The sequence below is a fragment of the Trichosurus vulpecula genome, chromosome 1 (assembly GCF_011100635.1).
Source record: "Trichosurus vulpecula isolate mTriVul1 chromosome 1, mTriVul1.pri, whole genome shotgun sequence".
Classification (NCBI taxonomy): domain Eukaryota; kingdom Metazoa; phylum Chordata; class Mammalia; order Diprotodontia; family Phalangeridae; genus Trichosurus; species Trichosurus vulpecula.
The window spans coordinates 388029877-388052369 of NC_050573.1; the positions used below are offsets into that span (position 1 = coordinate 388029877).

Consider the following 22493-nt stretch of genomic DNA (forward strand, 5'->3'; position numbering starts at 1 on the left):
ACAGTAGATCAAGGAGCAGTGGTTAATTTCTCTTGAAACTTGCATATGTTATTTTCGCAGGCTTGGCAAGCCCCTTCCACTTTTGTGATCATGATACATGAAGAGGAACCTCCTGAATAGATTGTAAGTACAGCATATCAGACAGCTGACAAAGTGTCAACTGAACTACAACCCAGGATCTCTGTCCAATTTGCCATTTACATCCCACAACACAAGATAAGAATATGGAATTCAAGAGAATGTCCGGGGCTGAGGCCTTCATCCTTCAAGGCCATAGGCAGACCAAGGGACGCTCCAGCTGGGTTTGTTGACACAAGATAGAGACGTCTCTCAGCCCGCTCAGGAAAGAAACAGAGATTGCTAAGCATCAGGCCCTTCCCTTGGCCATACTCCATACTCCCAGAACAGTAACGGATCCGGGGCCAAGGATACCCACTGAATGCCAAATGGCAGGAACTAAGTCTGATTTTCTTATGCAAACTGGGGTTTTTTTAGTTAGGGGCTGGGGGCAGTGTTTTTCTAGCAATAGCTGGCTGTTCAGGTATCACAATACAATTGGTGTGGGAGCAAAGGTAGTCAGAACCTTGATCCTAGGGGTCAAAACTGCAGGGCTTACAAAAGCCAGCCGCTTCAACCCTGGGGGAAGACTAGGTAAGTAGTTGTTCTAACAACTAGCTTCCTCTGAGCTCTCGTCCAAATTACTTAGCATTCCTATCCAACCCATAAGGCCACTGCACCCCCAGCTGTCCCTGCAGGGCTTACCTGCACCAGAAGAAGAACTCACCGCTCATGTCAAAGACATGGCTGCATCTTCATGATAGATGGTTGGGGGCAAGGAGGGGGCAATTCAGGTTGCATTTTCTTCTCCAGCTCATTTTACAGATGAGGAAACTGAAGCAAACAGTGATTTGCCCAGGGTTACACAGCTAGTAAGCGTCTGAGGCTAGATTTGAATTCAGGAAGGTGAGTCTTCCTGACTCCAGGCCCTTTCTTTTTGAGTCTCAGACTGGGAATTCTGACAAGAATGCCTAATGGTTTTCTCTAGTGGTGGTGATCTCACCTCTGAGACAGCTAGCTAGCTTTAAGGTTTTTTTCTCAGCAATGGTAAACACTAAAAATCTTGAGGAAAGCCTGCCTCTCCAGAGGCAGAAGGATGGGAAGAATTTGAACTTACAGAAGAGTGCTATAGCTGAGAAATATAATCCCAGGTAAGTCTCCTTATCCTTATGAGCAGTAGAAAAAGGATTATAAATCTAAGCATATATGAGAGAAATGTGTCTTTAAAACATGTACTTAAAAAGGGAGAGAGAGCCAATGTCTAAGATGTTTTCCAAAAAATTTAAGTAGAAGTGGAAAGAATCAGGTCAACTAAAAAGCAGGAACTAGTTCCCTAGCTCCCTGGCCAGTTTCTTGGATACAGAAGCTGAATCTTCACATGCTATCTCAGGCAAATTCAATCCAAAATTTTCAGCCAGATTCACAACTGAGGGTAGGGTAACTTATCATGCAATATCTATGTGACTTTTAACAAGTTATTTCCCTTTATGCCTCAGTTTCCACATCTATGAAATGAGAATGTTGAAACATATGATTCATAAAGTTTCTTCTGGACTCTGGAGCCCATCTGAGCTCTATCTTTTGTCCCCTTATACTGAGAAGCGAGATAAGTGAATAGAGTGCTGAACTTCATGTCAGGGAGATAGGACTAGCTATTTGAATATGAACAAGTCTTTTAATCTCTGAGCCTCAATTTCCTCATCTGCAAGATGGGGATACTTGCAGTATGTACCTCACAGAATTGTTAGAAAACTCAAATGAAAGAATATAGATAAAGCACTTAATAGACTTAAAGTATTATTGTGTTGGCAATTAGGTGGTGCAGTGGATAGAGCGCTGGGCCTGGAGTCAAAATATCTTACCTTCCTGAGTTCAAATCCAGCCTCAGATACTAGCTGTGTGACCCTGAGCAAGTCATTTAACTCTCTTTGCCTCAGTTTCCTCATCTGTAAAATGAGCAGGAGAAGGAAATGGCCAACCACTCCAGTATCGTTGCCAAGAAAACCTCAAATGGAGTCAAGAAGAGTCAGACATGAATGAAAAGACTGAAAGCATAATTTTATGCCATTTATTACCCACCAAAATTGTGCAACCTTATCTGTTCTCATGTTTATAACAATCTTCTACCATATTTATTTACATTTTTCTCATTCTGCCTTCTGAGTTCTTCACTTCTCTATCAGGAGGTAGGTAGCACATTTCATCATTCCTTCTCTGAAAACCTGCTTGGTCATTAGCCTGATAATTCAGCACAATAGTATTCTACCACATTTATATACCACAACTTACTCATTATTCCCCAATTTATGGTTATTCCTTTAGATCTCCATTCTTTGCTCCCTCAAAAGGAGCTACAAATATATTTGTACGTCTTTAGTGTTTGTTTTACTTAAGACTAATCCCTCCCTTAGTCTACCATGTAATTTCTCTTCCCCTTTCTCCTCTTTCCCTGTTGAGTGTGAGTGTGTGTGTGTTCTTCCATCTTTTGATCAGTTCAGATGAGAGTGAAGTTCAAATGTCAGTCTCTCTCCACAACCCCCCTTCTCCTTTTTCGTATAGATGTCTATTTGTGCACCCTATTTATGTAATATAATTTTCTCTAATCTTCTTTTCCCTCACCCCTCCCCCTTCCTCTTTTTATTCTTTCAAGTTCATCAAAACATAACAGAATCATTTCCAGTCCTTGTCTAATTGAACTCCTATTCTGAACCCTGATGATAATAGGGTTCAGAGAGGCCAATGTATCATCTTCCTATGTTGGAATGTAAGCAGTTTATCTTTGTTTAGTCCCTTATCATCCTGCATTCATGGTTACCTTTTTATGTTTTTCATCATTCCTATACAAAACTTCAAAGTTTCTCTGCAGTTCTGGTCTTTTAATCAGGAGTGCTTGGAAGTCCTCTATTTGATTAAAGATCCAATTTTTCTCCCATAGCATTATACTCAGTTTTGCTGGATGATTTATTATTGGCTCTAAACCCATATCCTTTGCCCTCTGGAATGTCATATTCCAAGTACTCTACTCCTTTATAGTGGTGGCTGCTAAATTGTGTGCAATCCTGACTATGGTTCCTCAGTACTTAAATTATTTCTTTCTGGCTTCTTGCAGGATTTTTCTTTGACCTGGAACCTCTAAATTTTTACGATGATGTTCCTAGGAGTTTTCATTCTGGAATTTAAACCTTTCAGAGGGGGACCATTATGTGCCCTCTGGTACTAAGAGATCTGGGCAAATTTCTTTTAAGATTTCTTGAAAAAATTATACCTAGGCACTTTTTTATCATGGTATTCAGATAGTCCAATGATTCTTAATTTTTTCTCCTCAGTCTGTTTTTCCAGTTCAATTGGGATGTTTTCCTATGAGATATCTTATATGTTGTTCTGTTTTTTCCACCTTTTGATTTTGTTTTAATATTTCTTGTTACATTATGAAGTCATTGGACTTTACTTGGTCCATTCTAATGTTAGGGAATCTGTTGCTTGTACCTCTTGTGCCAAACTATTGATTCCCTTTCCAATTCTTTCTTCCATAGCTCTCATTTCTTTTCCAAGTTTTCCTCAGACTCTCTTATTTCCTTTATAAAAAACTTTTTAAACTTTTTTTTTAGCTCTTGCTTCATCTCTTCCAGGAATTCTAGTCGAGTTTGTGCCCAAGCCATGCTTTTCTCTGAGGCATTGCTTGTAGGTATTTTGGGTTCATTCTCTTCTTCTGTATTTGTATATTGAGCCTTCCTGCCCAATAATAGTTCATTATAGTGGGACTCTTTTTTTTATTTGTCCATTATTCCAGCCTACTTCCTAACTTCAGATTTAATGTTAGGGCTGTGCCCTATGCACTTCTGGATGGAAGGTATGCATTGATCCTGCTGTTGCTTTCTTGAGATACTGAGTGTTGCACTATTCCAGGTTATCAGGGACAGACTAGGGAACCACAAGCTTTCAACACTCTCAAAATGCTCACAAAATGTGCTAGTACTAGTGATGTACTAGTACTAGCACTAGTAAATGTACTCACAAAATGCTACTAAAGAATGATATGTGTTTGAATACAAGGCAAACCATTTAACATCACAGTAATACAACTCTGTTCCAACTACTGATGCCAGAGAGGCCAAAGTTGATCAGTTCTACAAAGACCTACAACATCTTTTAGAAATAACACCAAAATAGATGTCACATATGCTATAGCAGATATCTATATTCATATATATATATATATATATATATATATATATATATATACACACACACACACACACACATATATATATGTGTGTGTGTGTGTGTGTGTCTAAACCTATATATATGGACCCATAGATATAGGTATATCAAAATGTTCCTCTGTTACAGAGATGGTCTAATACCCTTTAACAGTTGACATAACTTTTTTCCATTATGCAAAAAGCACCTTTTCTGTCCCTTTTAGCACTAAATTGCTCCATAAGAAAAAGGCAATACCTCAAAGGGACGGTACTTTATATTAAGAAGCAAAAACAAAAGTGAAAGGAAGATAGGCTAGAAAAGTGAAACTAATTAGCCTAATACTGACCTTAAACTCATCTAGAAGCAAACATAAATTTATCTTTATTTTTCCCTTTATCTGCACTGATAGACATAGAATTTCCTGCTTAGAGAAATCTCTGATACTGTTGTCATTTCAAAGAGGATAATGGTAGAGGAAACTGTGTAATTAAACCAGCAGGGGATGCTGCTGTCCAGGTATCCGACCCTCTCTGGAATAAGGACATGGTTGGTAGTAATTTACTCACTCTTAGCGGTTATACACTCCATCTAACACCAGAAGGTATGCTGGGGGAAACTTTCAATTCTCTGGTTCTTTAAACTGCTACTTCTGTTCCCTGGAGCCACCTGTTTTGTGGTCAGAAGTTCTAGGCATGTGGGTTATTTGAGTTTTTCCCACTCAGACACTCACGCTTCATGATACCCTGCCATACACCAGGACAATTCCACGCTCTTCCCTTCTCGGCTGCATTTCAGTAGATTTCAGTTGTAAGTATGGTATAATGGAGTTATTCACCCAAGCATGTCTTAACTAGATACAGTTCTTTACTCAACCATAAAACAAAAAAGAACAAAAAGAAAAATGTAACACCACTCCCCAACTTTCCCTGGCAAGTTAGGTTCCCAAAGGAGTGGCTACTACTATTCTTATGGTACTAGGGGTAACTCTGGAGATAACCATCGTAGCACTACGTCTTACAAAGCCCCAACTAATATGTTTCCCCTTAACAATCAGCCAGTAGAATAAATGGACATATGAAATAATTCTAAATATGTACATATACATACATACATATATGTGTATACACGTATATGTGTGTATGTGTGTGCATATATATGTATATATATGTGTGTGTGTATATATATATATATATACACACATACACACACATATATATACACGCACATAGCTGTGTATATCTAAAGTTAGCCATCTCTAGGATAGGGGGTAGGAAAGAAAAAAAGGGAAAAAGTTTACATGATAATTTTGATGTATATTTGGAGGAAATACCAAGTTGTACATGATAGATTTGCAGTTTCACGTACAAACATCTTTTTTATTGTATTGTGTTATAGAAATGCATGTTTTGTTCCTTGAATTGAAAACATTTTTTTAATCTAAAAACCAGAATAAAATAACAATGATTTTTTTAAAAAATCAGCCAGTGGACTTTTAGTTCTTTAGCAAAGGCATTTTCAAATGGAACATCAAGAACCATAGTTACAAAGAATTTTTCCCCAAATTAGTGGAATACTCTAACGCCAATACACACAGAGTCTCTGGGGGATTGAAGGGAAGAGTGGACACAAGCTTAAAGAACAATGGTAGTGAGGAAAAAGTATAGAAAGCACATGAAGACAATACAATTCACTACTCCAGAATAGCAGGGCCTCAACGTCCTTCCTCTAGAGGCTCCTCTTGAAGTTTGCTACATGGTACCTGGGATGTGCAAGTTACTCCATTGTTCATCGGTGTCTCTGATCAGTGGCAGCAGTGATGGACTTATTCCTCACGTGGTGTAGTTTCTCAGCTGGACAAGTCATGTAAGTCGTTTGGCTATTATGCTGTCTCTTCACAAAGCTCAGATGCTTTAAGGCTCACCTAGAAAGATTGTTCAGCCACTGAAATACTGTCAGACAGGCGGACAGGACACTTTGCTGCTAGACTCTTCTCACGGCATGGTACCTTGCTGGATAAGTCAACCCTCTGGCCTCTGTGGGTTTGTTCTTTGACAGGCAGCTGTAGTCTTTTGTCACCATCAGCCAGCAGCTTGTCTGGGTGACACTTTGCTTTATCTAGCTTGAGTACTACAATACTCTCAGCTAGGGCAACTATCATGAGCTGAGAATGGGTAGAAGCCTCTCCATTTTGACTCTAAGGCTCACCACCTCCAAACAAAAGGTGGAAGTAGTCTAGCTTTTTTTGGTTTCATAATCTTTATTGATTCAAAGCCAGGTCCCTCAGCAAGATATTCTACCTTGGCTTTTGGTGATCATCACCATTTTGGTCAGTTATGTTTCTTAGATAGTTTGTCTGTTTTGGAGGGAAGGGGAGGAAAGATGGAGCCTGAGCCCCAGAAAAAATTGAGTTATTCATACCGCAGATACTTTTTCGGGTATAGAATGTTTATTTTGCATCTTAATGCTTTTTCTTTTATGATGAATCACTCTGTTATTGTTATTGTCATTCAGTCATGTTCGACTCTTTGTGACCCCATTTGGGGTTTTCTTAGCAAAGATACTGGAGTGGTTTGCCATTTCCCTCTCCCGCTCATTTTCCAGATGAAGAACTGAGGCAAACAGGGTTAAATGACTTGCCCAGGGTCACACAGCTAGTAAGTGTCTGAAGCCAGATTTGAAGTCAAGAAGCAGTCTTCCTGACTCCAGGCCCAGCATTCTCTCTGCTGTGCCACGATCTAGCGGTACATGATTTCACTTCTTACTTTGTACTTTTGCTGAAGAAAACTGGAACACCTATTACAATGAAAATATCTACCATGTGAGTTTGGCACCAATGTTCCACCTAGCCTTTTACTCAGCTACAGCTTAAACTAGGAATTTAGAGATGCAGTTTGGATGCTTAGATTTAAACCTCTCTGTTGTCTGTAGGTAACAAGGAATATCCAGGAATTTAAAGAACACTGGTCATGCATTTGGATTCAAACTTTTCTCAGAGGAAATAATAACAGCTTTTCGGCCAAGAATATTCTTTTTTTTTAATAAATTTCTTTATTTATTTTTAGTTTACCACACACGGTTCTACATAGTTTTGAGTTCCAGTTTTTCTCCCCTCCCTCCCCCCTCCCTCCCCAAGACGGCATGAAGTATCATATAACTGTCATGTATAACTTCGCATTGAATTAATTTATGCACTAGTCAAGTGGTGGAGAAGAATTTTGACCAATGGAATGAATCATGAGAAAGAAGAAACAGAACCAAAAAAAAAAAAAAACCCAAAAACAAAAACAAAAGAGAAGCAGAAAAGGCGAGCATGTAGTGTGCCTCAGTCTGTATTCAAACTTCGCATTTCTTTGTCTCGATGAAGATAGCATTCTCCATCGTGAGTCCCCTGGAGTTGTTCTTGCCCCTTAGGTTGCTGAGAAAAGCGCAGTATGTCAGGGTTGGTCCTCACGGAATCCATATATCTGTGTGCCAAGAATATTCTAACAGGAATAAGCCTCCTGGATGGTCAATGTCGTGGCCCAGGGGTGGGCAACCTGTGACCTCAAGGCCACATTTGGGCCTCTGGTTCTGTAAAGTTTGGATTCAGTCAAAGGGCCACATTTGAGGACCTAGAGGGCCACATGTGGCCTCAAGACCACAGGTTCCCCACTCCTATCTTGCCTTTGAGGGCTCAAGATGTATGGTCTTCCCCTATAGCTTTTCCTCACTCATGGTTCTACACTAGTAAAGTTCTCTGATCTTACCCTACAAGCATCTTGGCATGGCTGCATTATTGGCTAGGCTACAGGGGACTCCCAATGCTCCTTACCATTTGCTTATTGCTCTTGTAAATATACAGAGCCAGGCTCAAGTGTAGTCACAAATTAAAAGAGAAAATTTTCTTTTCTTTGCATCTTTTCCTCTTTAAAAACCTATAAACTATACCCCTCCCTATCTGTTAAATATAAAAAAAAATCTTGACTATCAAGGGATATTGAAAGAAATTCATGAGAGGCTATATAAATATTATAGGCTTATACCACAAAAATCTGCTTGTCTACCTCTAACCTCACCTCCTCAGTTCAGATCTGTGTAACGCTCCAACTAGCGTATACTGGGCTGTCAACTAGCTACCCATCTTTCCCCACAAGGCTTGCATGCAAGGATTGCAAGGGTAATGCATTCATCTCTCAACATCCCACAGGCAGCTCTCAGAATAATCCTTTACTCCCCACATCCAGTCAGCTGCCAAATCATATTGCTTCTTTTAGTATGAAAGCCACTATAGCTCTAGTTCAAACTTTTGTCCTTTCTTACCACCCTTTCTCCAAAGTGGCATATTGCCAATTCCTCTTTGTAAAAAGTATTTTTCCTATTGGTAGAACCAGAAATTAGTCTAACCATTCTAGAAAGAAATTTGGAATTATGCTCTTAAAAAGTAACTAAAATTTCCATTCTTTTGACCCTGTACTCCCATTGCTAGGCACATAGCCCAGGAGGTCAGAGCTAGAAAGAAAGGTCTCATATACCCCAAAATATTTATAGCAGCATTCTGTGTAGTAAAAAACTGGAAGCAAAATAAATGCCCAATGATTGGAGAATATCTAAACAAACATGCCACAACAAACAACAATTATGAAGAATTTAAAAAAACTGTATAATTTACATGAATTGATGCATAGTGGAGTTAGAAACAGGAAAATAATATACATGATAGTTGCAACAATGTAAATAGCAAATATAATAAAACTGAACACTAATTATAGTGACCAAGATATAACCCAGAAACTAGTCAAAAAATATATCTCCCTTCCTTCATTGCAGAGGTACAAAGAGTATGAATGCTGTGATTAAAAAATATTCAGTCTTTTGAAAAGTCTAAAGTTATAACGCAGAAGAACACTAGGACATTCTCACCAACAGCATTCCCAACAAATCTTTTCATAGACTTTAATGAAATCTCTGTTGGGATTTAGATAGAAGATAAGAGAGTTGAGATTTCACATAAAAATGGACAAAGATTTTTTTAGAAACTCTCATACCCTATTAAGTATAGTAAATTTTAAATAATATTTTATTTTCTCCTAATTACATGTAAAAACAATTTTAATATTTCTTTTAAGTTTTGAGTTCCAAATTATATCCCTCCCTCCCTCCCTTCTCTGCCCTATCCCTGAGACAGTAAGCAATCTGATATAGGTTAAAGTACAGTAAATTAACTAGTAATTATATGTAAGGAAAATATTGCTGGCCTTTGTCAATGCTCAGGGTGAATTCTGAAAAGCGGTAGAAAGAAGGGAAAAGAAAATTGGTTTTGGAGTCAGAAGGCCTAGATTTGAATACTGATTCTCAGTTAGTAGCTATTTGGGTTAAGTCATCTAACCCATTGGCCCCTTTGTTTTCTCTTCTGCCAAGAAGATAATAGTGTTTATACTACCTAATTTACAAGGTTGTTTTCAGGATAAAATGAGGTCATATAAAGTGCTTCATATGTCCTTGTTGTTCGGTTATTTTTCAGTCGTGTCCAACTATTCATGATCCCATTTAAGGTTTTCTTGACAAAGATACTGGAGTGGTTTGCCATTTCCTTCTTCATCTCTCTTTACAGATGAGGAAACTGAGGCAACAGGGTATTAGTAACTTGCCCAGGATCACATACCTAGTAAGTGTCAGAGGCCAGATTTGAACTCAAGGAGAGGAGTCTTCCTGACTCCCAGCCGGGCACTCTATCCACGTGTACCACCTACCTGCCTGTATGACTTAGAGAGCTCTAAAGCCCATTATTCTCCTAGCTCTTACCCTCAGCCAGGTTGGCACCCTTGTTCGAGAGGGGACAGATTAGGCTCACATAACATTCTCTAGACAGCACTAGTTACAGAGCCATCCACCATTAATCAATGCTTTTTTGATGACAGATTGCTATTTTAATCACCCAGGGCCTGAGTGTTAAGAACAAGTTCAAGTAATAAAAGTCTTCCAAAGCCTCCTTTGTGCATTCTGCCCGAGGGCAAGGCCTCCAGCTGGCTCCTGTCACAATCATTCCTGCAGCAGTGGATGGAATTGCTTCTCCCTTGTTTGGACAAGTACAGTAGCAGTGCTGAATAAGTAAATGCTTGTTTGATGGACGAATGGAAGATGTGGCAGGGCCATTCTGAACCAACACCAGAAAAATGCTCAAGCTAAACAAAACCACTACTATATAAAATCTACAGAGTTTAGAAAAAAAGGCTCTCTGTGATCCATCTTGAATGAAAGAAAAAAAAACAATATTAAACCCTTACCACATGTCAAGTCCTAAGCTAAATGGTAGAAATTCACACACAAAAGTAAGATGTCCCCTGCCCTCAAAGAGGTTACAATCTAATAGGAGACAGCCCATATACAAACTTCCAGTCTGATGACTGAAGGGACAGTGAATTGAGCCAGAGGACAGAAAGGGAAGTATTGATCTGATTAGTTATCCCAGAACAAGAGATAGAAAGGGTAGGTAGCAGTCTGTAAATATTAGCATGGCATATGGCAAAATGGGGCCAGGTACTTGGTGGGATGGGATATAAAGACTAGACTGAGTGGGCTAAATCAGTTTGTACTCACTCACAAATCAAGGAAACTTGGGCCCAGGATTGGAGTTACTAGACCAATAATCACTCTAGACTATCAAAAAGAATCAAGAGAAAATAGCCAAGTGACTAAGGTGAAATTCAAGCAGTTCCTCTAATAGGTATTTCTGGTACTGAACACTAAGTTCTTAACATTCATTTTTTTTTATTTTGATTTCCGAATTCTCTCCCTCTGTTCCACATAGGGGAGGCCCCAGTAATTGAAAAAGCAATGTAATATGAATCCTACATGTAAAGCCATGCAAAATACATCTCCACATTAGCCATGTTGCCAAAAAAATAAAAGATCAAGAAACAAAGTAAAAAAAAAAGTATGCTTCACTCTGTGCTCAGAGTTCATAAGATTTTTCTCTGGAGGCGGATGCATTTTTCATCATGAGTCCTTTGGATCACTGGATCATTGTCTTGCCTCTTTTTATTGATCAGAGCAGCTAAGTCTTTCACTGTTGATCATTGCTACAATATTGTTGTTATTGAGTACAATATTGTCCTGGTTCTGCTCACTTCACTTTGCAAAAGTTCATACAAGTCTTCCCAGGTTTTTCTGATACCATTCTGCTTATCATTTCTTACAGTCCAATAGTATTCCATCACAATAATATACCACAACTTGCTTAGTCATTCTCCAATTGATGAATATTCCCTCATTTTCCAATTTTTTGCCACCGTAAAGAAAAAACTGCTATAGTTTTGTATATATATGTCCTTTTCCCTTTTCTTTGATCTCTTTGGGAAACAGAACTAGTAGTGGTATTGCTGAGTTAAAGGGTATGTACGGTTTTCCAACTCTTTGGGCATAGTTCCAAATTGTTCTACAGAATCGGTTCACAATCCCACCAACAGTGCATTAATGTCCCTATTTTTTTATCTACCCTCTACTATTTGTCATTTTCCTTTTCTGTCACATTAGCCAATCTGATACATGTGAGGTAGTACCTCAGCACTGATTTAATTTGCATTCTTCTAATCAAGTGATTTAGGAAATTTTTTCATATGACCATTAATAGCTTTAATTTCTTCTTCTAAAAACTGCCCGTTCATATCCTTTAACCATTTGTCAATTGGAAAATGGCTTGTATTTTTATAAGTTTGGTTCAGTTCCATATCTATCTAAGAAATGAGGCCTTTATTGGGGAAACTTACGTAAACATCTTCCTCCCATTTCCTGCTTTCCTTCTAATTTTAGCTGCATTTATTTGTGCAAAACCTTAATTTCATGTAATCAAAATTATCCATTTTACTTTCTGTGATCATCTCTATATCTTGCTTGATAATAATCTCCGACCTTGCTATAGATATGAAGGGCAAAATTTCCCACGGTCCCCTAATTTGCTTATAAAATCACCCTGTACTTCCAAATTATGTGTCCAATTTGACCTTATCATGTACACACTGTGAGATGTTGGTCTATACCTAGTTTCTGCCAAACTGCTCTCCAGCTTTCCCAGCAGTTTTTGTCAAATGGTGAGTTATTACCCCCAAATCTTAGATTTTTGTGTTTATCAAATACTATATAACTATAGTCATTTACTACTATGGATTTTGTACTTGGGGCAGCTAGGAGGCACAGTAGATAGAGTGCCAGACCTGGAGTCAGGAAGACCTGAGTTTAAATCTGGCCTCAGACACTTACTAGCTGTGTGATCCTGGGCAAGTCACTTAACTATGTTTGCCTCAGTTTCCTCATCTGTAAAATGAGGTAGAAAAGGGAATGGCAAATAGCTCCAGTATCTTTACCAAGAAATCCCAAATAGGGATAAGAAGAGTTGGACACTAGTGAACCACAACAATTTTGTACCTAATGTATTCCACTGATCCAGGACTCTATTTCTTAGCCAGTACTAGATTGTTTTTGATAACTGCTTTATAATATAGTGTACAATCTGGAACTGCTAGGCTGCCTTCCTTAACATTTTTTTAAAAATTGATTCCCTTCACATTCTTTACCTTTTGTTCTTTCAAATGAATTGTTATTTTTTCTAGTTCTATAAAATAATTCTTTGGTACTTTGATTGGTATGGTACTGAATATATAAATGATTCCAGGTAGAACTGTCATTTTTATTATATTGGCTCAGTCCACCCATGAACAATGAACAGTTCTCCTATAGTTTAGATCTGTCTTTATTTGCATGAAAAGTGTTTTGTAATTGTGTTCATATAGTCTCTGAGTTTGTCTTGGCAGGTAGACTCTCAAGTATTTTATAATGTTTGCAGTTATTTTAAGCAGAATTTCTTTTTCTAATTCTTTCTATTCGGTTTTGTTGGTAATGTATAGAAATGCTGGTGATTTGTGTGGGTTTATCGAACACTAACTTCTTAACAGCTATTTGGGGCATGAGTGTTTTATAGATGTTGATGAATGAGTCCCCAGTGTGCAGCTTAAGTTTCCTTGAATAAAAACCAAGTTAAAAAGGTGAGCTTCTTTTTAAGAGAATACAGCACTCAGAAACGATATGAAACTGATGACTTGTTCCCGAGAGTGTAGAAAGTTTTCCATTTACCCTTCCTGGTTCATTACCTCAACTTAGTCTATCTGAACCTGTGCCATCTCTGACAGCCAGTGAGAATGAAAGTAATGAGACTGTTTCTTCAACAAAAGACTAGGAAAAACAAAAATGCTTGTTTTTAAGCATACCATTTAATCGAAGATGCAAAATGCTGAAACAGTAGAATTTTCTCTACTTAAAATATAAAAACTGTTATTATTATACTTTGTATGGATTTCCCTCTTCCCTTTTTTATTCAAACTTTGATATTGATTTTTTTCATTTCATTCTTTCTCCTAATTCTTCAAATCCAGAATCACTTTCCCTTTTTTCATGCTTCTTGTGCCTCTTTCTTTCTCTCCCTGAAAATCTCACTGATCAATATGCATTTATATCCATGATATCTTAGATTTATAGTATAATAGAATTTATGCCTGGAAAGGACCTTAAGGACCCTCTAGTCTAACCTCCTCATTATAGAGAAGTAGGGGAATTGTCAACCCAGAAAAACCAGAATGCATTCAAGAAGTGTTAACAAGGTGTTAAACTAACTGTAAAAATGTATTCATGCCTTCATCCCTTTATGTGGTAAACACTTTTCTCTGAGTTATTCAGAAGGAACAAACAATTCCACTGGTGGACAGAAAATGGGCATGTCCCAGAGTAACCCATAAAAGTGGTCTGTTTGTTAATTTAAGGGAGTACAGAGATTTTTCAGAAGAGAACATATAGAGGTAGTGGAAGAAAGGAAAGGATTTTTCTCACCTCTTTCATCCCCAGCCCCATTGGCCATGATGTCTAGTGGCACTTGCCAAAAGGAAGACACCCCAAACAATAGTTTTAGAGTTAACAGATTTGAGAAAATTTGAGGCACAACTAACAGAGCAGAGACACACACTCCAAACAGACATGAATAAAGAAAGGCAGTCATTTGATACAGCAAATAGATTTGAGGACCCCAGAAAGTAGCTGAGAAGATAGCTGGCTATGGATTCAAGAGATGTCCTGCAATTAGGAGTTAAGCAGACCCCATGGACCCAGATGGGCAACCACCCAGCAGAGCTGCTGTACTCAAGGAGAGCTATTTGAGGACTCTGAAAAAAGAAGGGAATGCTAGATCCGTCAGTCCCAGGAGTTATGAATGGACTTTGCCACACTTGTATCTGACAGATGTGCTTCACTAGCACTGTACTCCTTGAACTACCTCTTCTGTGTAGTTGTGGTAAAGTATCCCCCTAGTTTATGGAAGGATGTATAGATTTTTTTGCAGCTATTTTGGCTATGCCATCTTAGTAAAAGCCTCTGCTAAGAGTTAATTGGGTCTTTTGGCTGTTTGTTAAGGAAAAGCATACTAGTGGGGGCTACCAGGCTACTTACTGTACTCAGAGCCCAACCCACAAGATATCCTTGAACCTAGGCCCAACAGCCACCCTATTAAGACCCAACCCTTAAGTATATGGGGGCATAGCTCAGAAGGGTGTGCTACACAGATAAGGAACATGTAGTTCCAACTGTTTAACAGACTCACCTATGGTCACACCAGCAGTTAGTAGCATTCTCTTGGCTTTCTTAACCACAGCCATGTTCAAAGGGCTTTACTTGGCAATCTATTGGAAAAGTGACCTTTTTTCTGTTCATAAAAGGGTATAGTAGTCCTCTCTACAATAATTTATCACCACCACCCCATCCTTCTCTGTAAGAACTGCAACTCTCCTCCAACACAACTGAAGTCACAAAAGAATGAATCATCCCTAGAGGTACTTCAAGAACTTTCTGACTCGGAAAGAAGTAACAAGTCTTTTTCACAGTTGAGAAAAATTTCCAATAGGAAACAAAAAAGGAAGAAAACCTACTTCCTAGATTGTATTTTTCCTGTCAGCTCCCTTGCATTGGCAGAAATATGCTCCCCAAAGGGCCAGTATATTGCATCTCCTCTATGTTAAAACAGACTGGTGCTATTAGAAAAGCTCTACCCTCAGAATCTATCTCTTCTTCTAAATTTGTTGCTTCTCATCAATAAAACATCTTAAAAGTACGAAGAAGAAAACAAAGTGCAAAAGGGGACACAAATGGAGTACTTTTGTAACTACCAAGTTAAATTTAATATCCTCTGCACTCTTAAAAAGCTACCTGTAACAATTCAATTTCATACAAAATCTACCTTTTTGTTCTCCATATACTGAAATGTCCATTTTTTGACTGCTAATTTCATGATATTTTTTAAATTTTGGTTTCTTCATAAATACCTGTGGAGAATGGTTATCTTTAGGGACTTCGCTGGATCTCACTATTAAGTGGTATTTATACCCAATAAATAATAGGACCTGTAATTTCAGTGTTAGGGGGAACTCTGAGGTGAAGAAAATCCTTCACCAGTGAAGGTTAGCACCTTTTCTGTAATTTATGATCTCACAGGGTTGCCCAGAACACTGAGAGGTCAAGTGATTTACCCAGAATGTGTTAGAGACAGAAAATGACCACAGGTCTTCCAATCTTAGAAGTCAGCACTCTGTCCACTACACAAAATAGAGGCTAACATAAGGATAGACCTCTTGCTTGGGATGATTGGTAAGAAAATGGAAACAGAAAAACTACCTAAATTGTATCTTGCTTCATCATTCTCTACCACTGAGAAATGTCTTCAAACTTGGAGGAGGGGAGATGTTCAACAGGGAATCTGAAAATAGGATATCTGATATAGTATGATAATACCTACCTGCTCACAAGTTCATTTTGTGCAGAAGAACGACATCCTAGAGAACAGAAATAACTTTGAGATAAGATTGTTGAACTGATGTTGGTGATCTCTAAAGGAGGAATCATGAAGCTAGAACTGGGCATGGAGAAACAACTCAATTTTCAAAAAGATGAAGAATGCTCCAATAAGCAATTATCAAGCACCTACTATTTACCAGGAAAGGATTTCTGAGTCAATTCTCAGATGGATTATTAACAAAAGAGATTACGAGCACTGAAAAGAGGTAATCACTAGGTAATAGCATAGGTTCATTAGGAGCAAATCATGCCAGACTAAGTTTATTTCCACTTTTTAACAGTTACTAGACTGCAGATCATGGAGATATCATGGACATAGGGGATTTGGATTTTAGGAAATTAGTTAATTCCTGTCACAATATCCTAAATAATCTTTGGATGATTTACTCCTTGGTTCAATTAGTTCAATTCTAAACAACCTATGCAACCATACAGATCACATTTCTCTATATTGCCCAAAAGGACACTGCCCACAGAATGGGAAATCTTACCAATATAGAAAAAATGTTGGCCCTATGATAGACTTAGCTGAGGACCCACCCAACTAAACCAGGCCATTGGATGTTACAACCGGGGGTACGTCCATTTGCAAAATGGTCTACTGAAGCATAAAATATTGCAATCATTGATGAACGAAGCCACAGAGATTCCACCCAATATGTTATCCTATTTCTTTACTTTCTCTTGACATCACAAAGATAACAGCATGTGGCTTCTCATTGTTTCATCATCCTCTGATGCCATGTAACCAGCCAATATTTTTCCATCACGTGTTTTAATTACATTATTCTAGTTCATCATGGTTTCTTGTTTGCAATGAGTTGAAGCCTGTTCATACTTGTCACACCCTTTGAGTGATGCTCATTTTTAACTTGCTGGATATTGTAGCTTTCCATGACTTAGTGCCATACAACAACACCTACAGAATACCGGTCTTAAGAAAATGGGACTTTTGTTTTAAGGAAAAACTTGGAATCCTTAATGGAGCTTCGTAAGCTCCCCCAAACAATCCAGCCTATTCTCTTTCTATTTAACTATGGGCCCACCTCATTGCCCATTTGCAGTATCTGGCTAACTATATTATATGTTGATTAAAAAAAGTCTTAAATAAGACTGTTAAATGAGTCTGAATGGTAAACATTCTTCATCTACATTTAAGGTGGTTAGGTTAAATTCTTTTAGCTACATATCTTTTCCAGGAAGTTCTGCAATATTTTGTAGCTCAATGCAAATCAGCATGTCATCTGCAAACAGCACTTCATCATTTGTAAAAAAAAAAACAAAAAAAAAACTCTTTTAAGTTTGCATTGTGTGCTGGCTCACTTCCATTATTATGGGGAACACCTTAGTCAAGCATGTCTCCCTGTTTTATGTATTACTTGATATTAATAATCATAGGATTGTCAAACAAGATTTCTCTCCATTATAATCAAAGAATATTGTATAATTTTGGTGTGCCTGTCACATAGTAAATGTTAATAAGTGCTTATTGGATCAAGTGCATCATAGATTTAAAGCTGGAAAAAATCTCAGAGGCCATTGAGTTCAAGATCTTCATTTTACAGTTGGGGAAATTAAGACACAGAAGGGTGACTTGCCAGGATCACATAGTTAGTAAGTATCTGAGACAAAATTGGAATACAGGTCTTCCTGACTCCAAGTTCAATGTCTTATTTTTGTTGGAAGAGAAGGCAATTTTTCCTATGGAATCAAATGCTTTTTCTGTAGCCAACAAACAATAAGTACAATAAAATATTGTATTCTCTTTGGTGGACCTGTTATCTCAGGAATGAAGAGAGTCAAGCATTACCAGATCTCTAATTACACTGTAAATCAGCAAATATCAAAACTATCTTGCAGTGGCTAAAAAATAATAGATCAGCAAAACTGACCAAATAAATAAAATCTAGAAGAAATATATGGAGCATTTTAGGATTGTATAAATTCCAAATCACAACTTATTGGAAGCAGGATTCCTTATGTAAGAAAAACTATCAGGAAAACCAAAAAGCTATTTGAATAAAAATCGGTTTAGATCAGCATCTTTTACCATATAAAACAAAAATTTTTGATGGTTACATTATAAAAATATGAGATCACCGCATTAAGATTAGAGAATAAGCTATGTCCTTTACAACTGGATAAAACAGGAATTCATAGCTAAACAGTGGGTTAGAGAAGATTAAAAAGACACACAATTAAAATTATAAATTTAAAAGGCCTTTATAGCCAGAATAAAGAGAAAAGACAGACAACTAAGATGTACAGAGAATGGAATAAATGTACAAGATTGAGTCACTTTTAGCAGGGACTGTTTTCCCTCTTGTCCTTGTGTATCCCCGGAACCTAGCACAGTGCCTCGCACAGAATTAATAATTAATCATTAGGGTTAATGGTGCTTGATTCATTGAACAGATGAGCGGTCACATGGAACCTCAGTTACGAGCCGGAAGAGAACTGCAAAGCCACCCAGGCCAAACTGTACTTGATGAAGAGGCCTCTCGGTTGTTTACTTGACAGACGGGAATCCAGCTTTGGCTAAAGGACTTCCGGCAGCCCTCTCCCTCCCCCTCCCGAGGCCACGCTGAAGTTCCCCAATGGCCGGAAGCCGCCGGGGCGGGGCCAGGCTGAGGCCTGAGGGGCGTCCTGGATTGGGGTCGTCTGGGGCCGCACCGGCAGCCGTGGGTCTCACTATTGTCTGCAGTCGGAGACAGATGCCAGTGAAGGAGAGCGGGAAAGTGCGAGGGCCGGGAACGGAAAGTGTCATGGCGGCCTTGTTCCCCTGTCATGTGGCCTCCGGGCTCCGCCGTGTTGCTTCCATTCACGTGCTCATGTGCTCCCAGGAGGCCTCGGAGGCAGCGGCAGCAGCAGCTGGCCATACCTCCCTGGCAGGGGCTCCAACACTCACCTTCAAGCCAGCGGGACAACTTCATCAGAAGTTTTGTTGATTGTATAGAGGGTTCGTCAGAAGAAGCAGCAGAATGGGGCCCTGTACCTCAGAGCAGAAAGGATAGCTTGGGCACCTGAAAGCAAAGACAGGTTTACAATCAGCCCCATGTATGTGGCCGTTAAATGCCAGAAAATCAATCCAGAAGGAAAAGCTAAAATCCAGCTTCAGCTGGTCCCACATGCAGGAGACACAATCGACTTCTGTTTTTCCAGTGAAAGCACAGCTGGGAAGGAGCGAGATGCTGTGAAAGACTTTCTTCAGCAGTTGCTACCCAAATTCAAGAGGAAAGCCAATAAAGAACTGGAAGAGAAAAACAGTGCCGCAAGAAGATCCCATTTTGTTTCTGATTTATAGGGTCCTGGTTGCAGTCAGGTGCTGAGCGCTGAGGAATCCTGGGCCAGTCTTTTAAACGGGAATACTTCGGTGTGCCTGTAGCACCCAACCACAAGCTCGATGTGGGCATTTCTGCAGCCTTTCCTGCTGATGTCCGCCCCCGATGGCTGTAATGGCCAAAGATATAACTTAACTGCTGATGTCATTGAATCCGTATTTAGGACCTACCCAGCAGTAAAAACGAAATATGCAGAAAATGTTTCACACATCATGTGTGGGTCAACAGACCACTGACTCATATAAAAAAAACAGAGGTGTCTTGGCTTTCTCAAGGTAGAAACAAAACAGAAGCTTTATTTGATCAAGTCTCCGAGAATTGGGCATCTCCCACTACCAGGGCAGAGATAGTAGTGAAGAGAGGCAAGGGGGAGAAGTCAAGCAAGGGGATATATATCCTTGTACAAACAATTCTAAGAAATTCCACCCCAGAAGCTAGATCTCTGTCCCCATTTGCGGGGACAGGTGGCCTCACAATCTAACCAGGAATAAGTTTTACCCAATACCAGCACAGAAACTACAGAATTACCTTATAGGGAAACTTTAATGTTAAGATGGTGGTTTGTAAGTAGGCTAGGGGAGGGGGAGAGGGGAATATCACCTGATTTCCCCAAAATCACATGATTTACAGGAAAACAAAACTTAGGCCTAGTGAGGTCCACATCCTAACTAAATTTGTACTATTTGAGTATCACCTTGCCTGAGTTATTCATAGGGAAGCTTTCACAATCTTGTATTCCATTCACAGCTAAGGTGACATCTACAAATCTAAAGAAGAAGGGGAAGAAAGACATTCATAAAGACTAAATAATCAGATTCCCACAGACTCAAATTTATCCCATTTCCCTTTTCTCTAAATATTGATTCTTAAACATTAATAATACATATATATATATGTATATATATATATATGTATATATATATATATATATATATATATACATACATATATATATATATACCCTGTGAAGTCTTCACACTTTATCCTCTCACTACCTCACACACAACATAACAGAAAATGAGTTCTGGATACGATGTTTTCAATCCCATTATTTTCATAGAGATCGGCTTAACACAGGGTCGAAAGATCTCTTTGCGGAATGTGCCAGAATGGATGAAAAGGGTTTAAAATCAATGGTATCACTAGGAGTGAAAAACTCACTACTAGATTTGACATCTTTGGAGGATAAATCATTAGATGAGGGCTATGGGGTTTCTACTTCCAACTCTTCAAAATCCATAAAAGAGAATAGCTATACCATTATCGTTAAGAGATTTAACCATAGTGCTATGGTCCTGGCAGCCAGTCTCAGGAAAAATGAAGCACAAAATGACCAGAACAATGAAAACAGCAGCACAGATGAGCTCTCTGGGGTTTCAGACTTCTTTCAGCCACCAGTCAAAAGAGTGAAGTTACAGGAATCCATTGAATATGAAGCCTTGGGGGAAAACAATAGCATAAAAACAATTGCATTAAGCCTGAGGAAGTCAGATAGGTATTATCATGGCCCAACTCTAATTCAGTCCCTTCAATATGCAACAAGTCAGGCTGTTATCTATTCATTTCAGAGTATTGAGCAACAGGTTCTTTCAAGTGGTGCTGCTAGTAGTACCATCACAGCCCTATCCCCAAAAGGATCACTTATACAGAGAGGATCACAGCAAGCCATAAACTGGATGGTGCCACATGACAGTCAGAACTCAAAACATTTGTATGTGGCTGTGGGGGAGCTGCTGAGGCATTTCTGGTCCTTTTTTTCCAGTTAACACACCATTCCCAGAAGAAAAGGTAATGAGGATGAAGAGTAATTTGGATTCCAAGCTACCAAGCTCTGCCCATTCCAAGAAAAAATTCAGAGACAGTATTTGAGCACAAATTTGTTAAGTCACATAGAAGAGATGCTGTGGATGGCTTGCAATAAACTCCACACATGGCAGTCCTGGTGGCTGCTGAAAAGGACATGAAAGAGCCCTGGGCATTGGAGGCTTTGGTCCCTGGGATGCTCTGGGCATTATTTTGGGTGGGCAAGGCAATTGAGGTTAAATGACTTACCCAAGGTCACAATTGTCAAGTGTCTGAGACTACATTTGAACTCAGGTTCTCCTGACTTCAGGGCTGGCACTCTATCTAGCCCACCAACTAGCTGCCCGCCCCCCCCCCAAGTGTGTGTGTGTGTAAATACATATATATGTAAAAGACACTGTTTACTGCAGTTACTCAGGAACTTTTTTGATCTGCATTAAGAGCTGCTTTCAGAAATAAAAGTAACTTTTAAAAAGGGTGAATTTATAAAATCTGATTTTTTTTTGTCTAACCCTTTTTAAAAGTATGTGGCACATGGTAGAAATTAAATTTTTTTTTTCCCCTCCACTGGATCCTCATGTTTTACTGGATTCTGTTTGTACTTTACTGAAACAGGTTTAAAAGTTTTACTTAAAATTTTAAGTAAAGCAGAGAGAAGCTGTCACTCTAACCATCAAGAGACAGTTGTGGTCAGAGACATCTTCTGCTCTGTGTTTCCTACGGAAATGAGAAGCAATAGAATTGCAGTGAGCATTTATTTGTGGTTTGAGTCCTGGAATGACACAAGAGAAACAGTTTTGCAAAAAGTCTTGAATTTTTTGTGCAAAGTTTTTTTTCAAAATACAATGGAGCAGCATGTTTTTGTTTGAGTGCATATATGCACTGCTGAGATTTTTTTTTAAGATGGCATGTGCTTTGAAGAAACCGCTTTTTTAAGAATTTAAAGATCTTACATGTTAAGAGAACCATTTATTTATTTTCACCTCTTTAAGAGAAATAAAGTGTTTCACAAGTCTGTTTTTCTCCAGTCTCTACCTGACTTTTAAACTATTTTTGGCAAATTGATAATCATTGCATAAAGAAGAAAGCATGTGAATGCAAAATAAAGAGTTAGGTATGATATTGTATCTGGAATCTGTGCCATATTTTGTTCCTAAGATGATCAACTCACTGTTTATCTAAGACTTAGCTGTCTTGTATTAAAAGTTATACGGAAAAGCAAAC

At 38.7% G+C, this 22493-nt stretch overlaps 1 pseudogene; it reads left to right on the forward strand.

The window, feature by feature from the left end:
- The first annotated feature begins 1101 nt into the window (after positions 1 to 1101).
- Positions 1102 to 21430, forward strand: LOC118838876 (annotated as a pseudogene).
- Positions 21431 to 22493: the final 1063 nt, after the last annotated feature.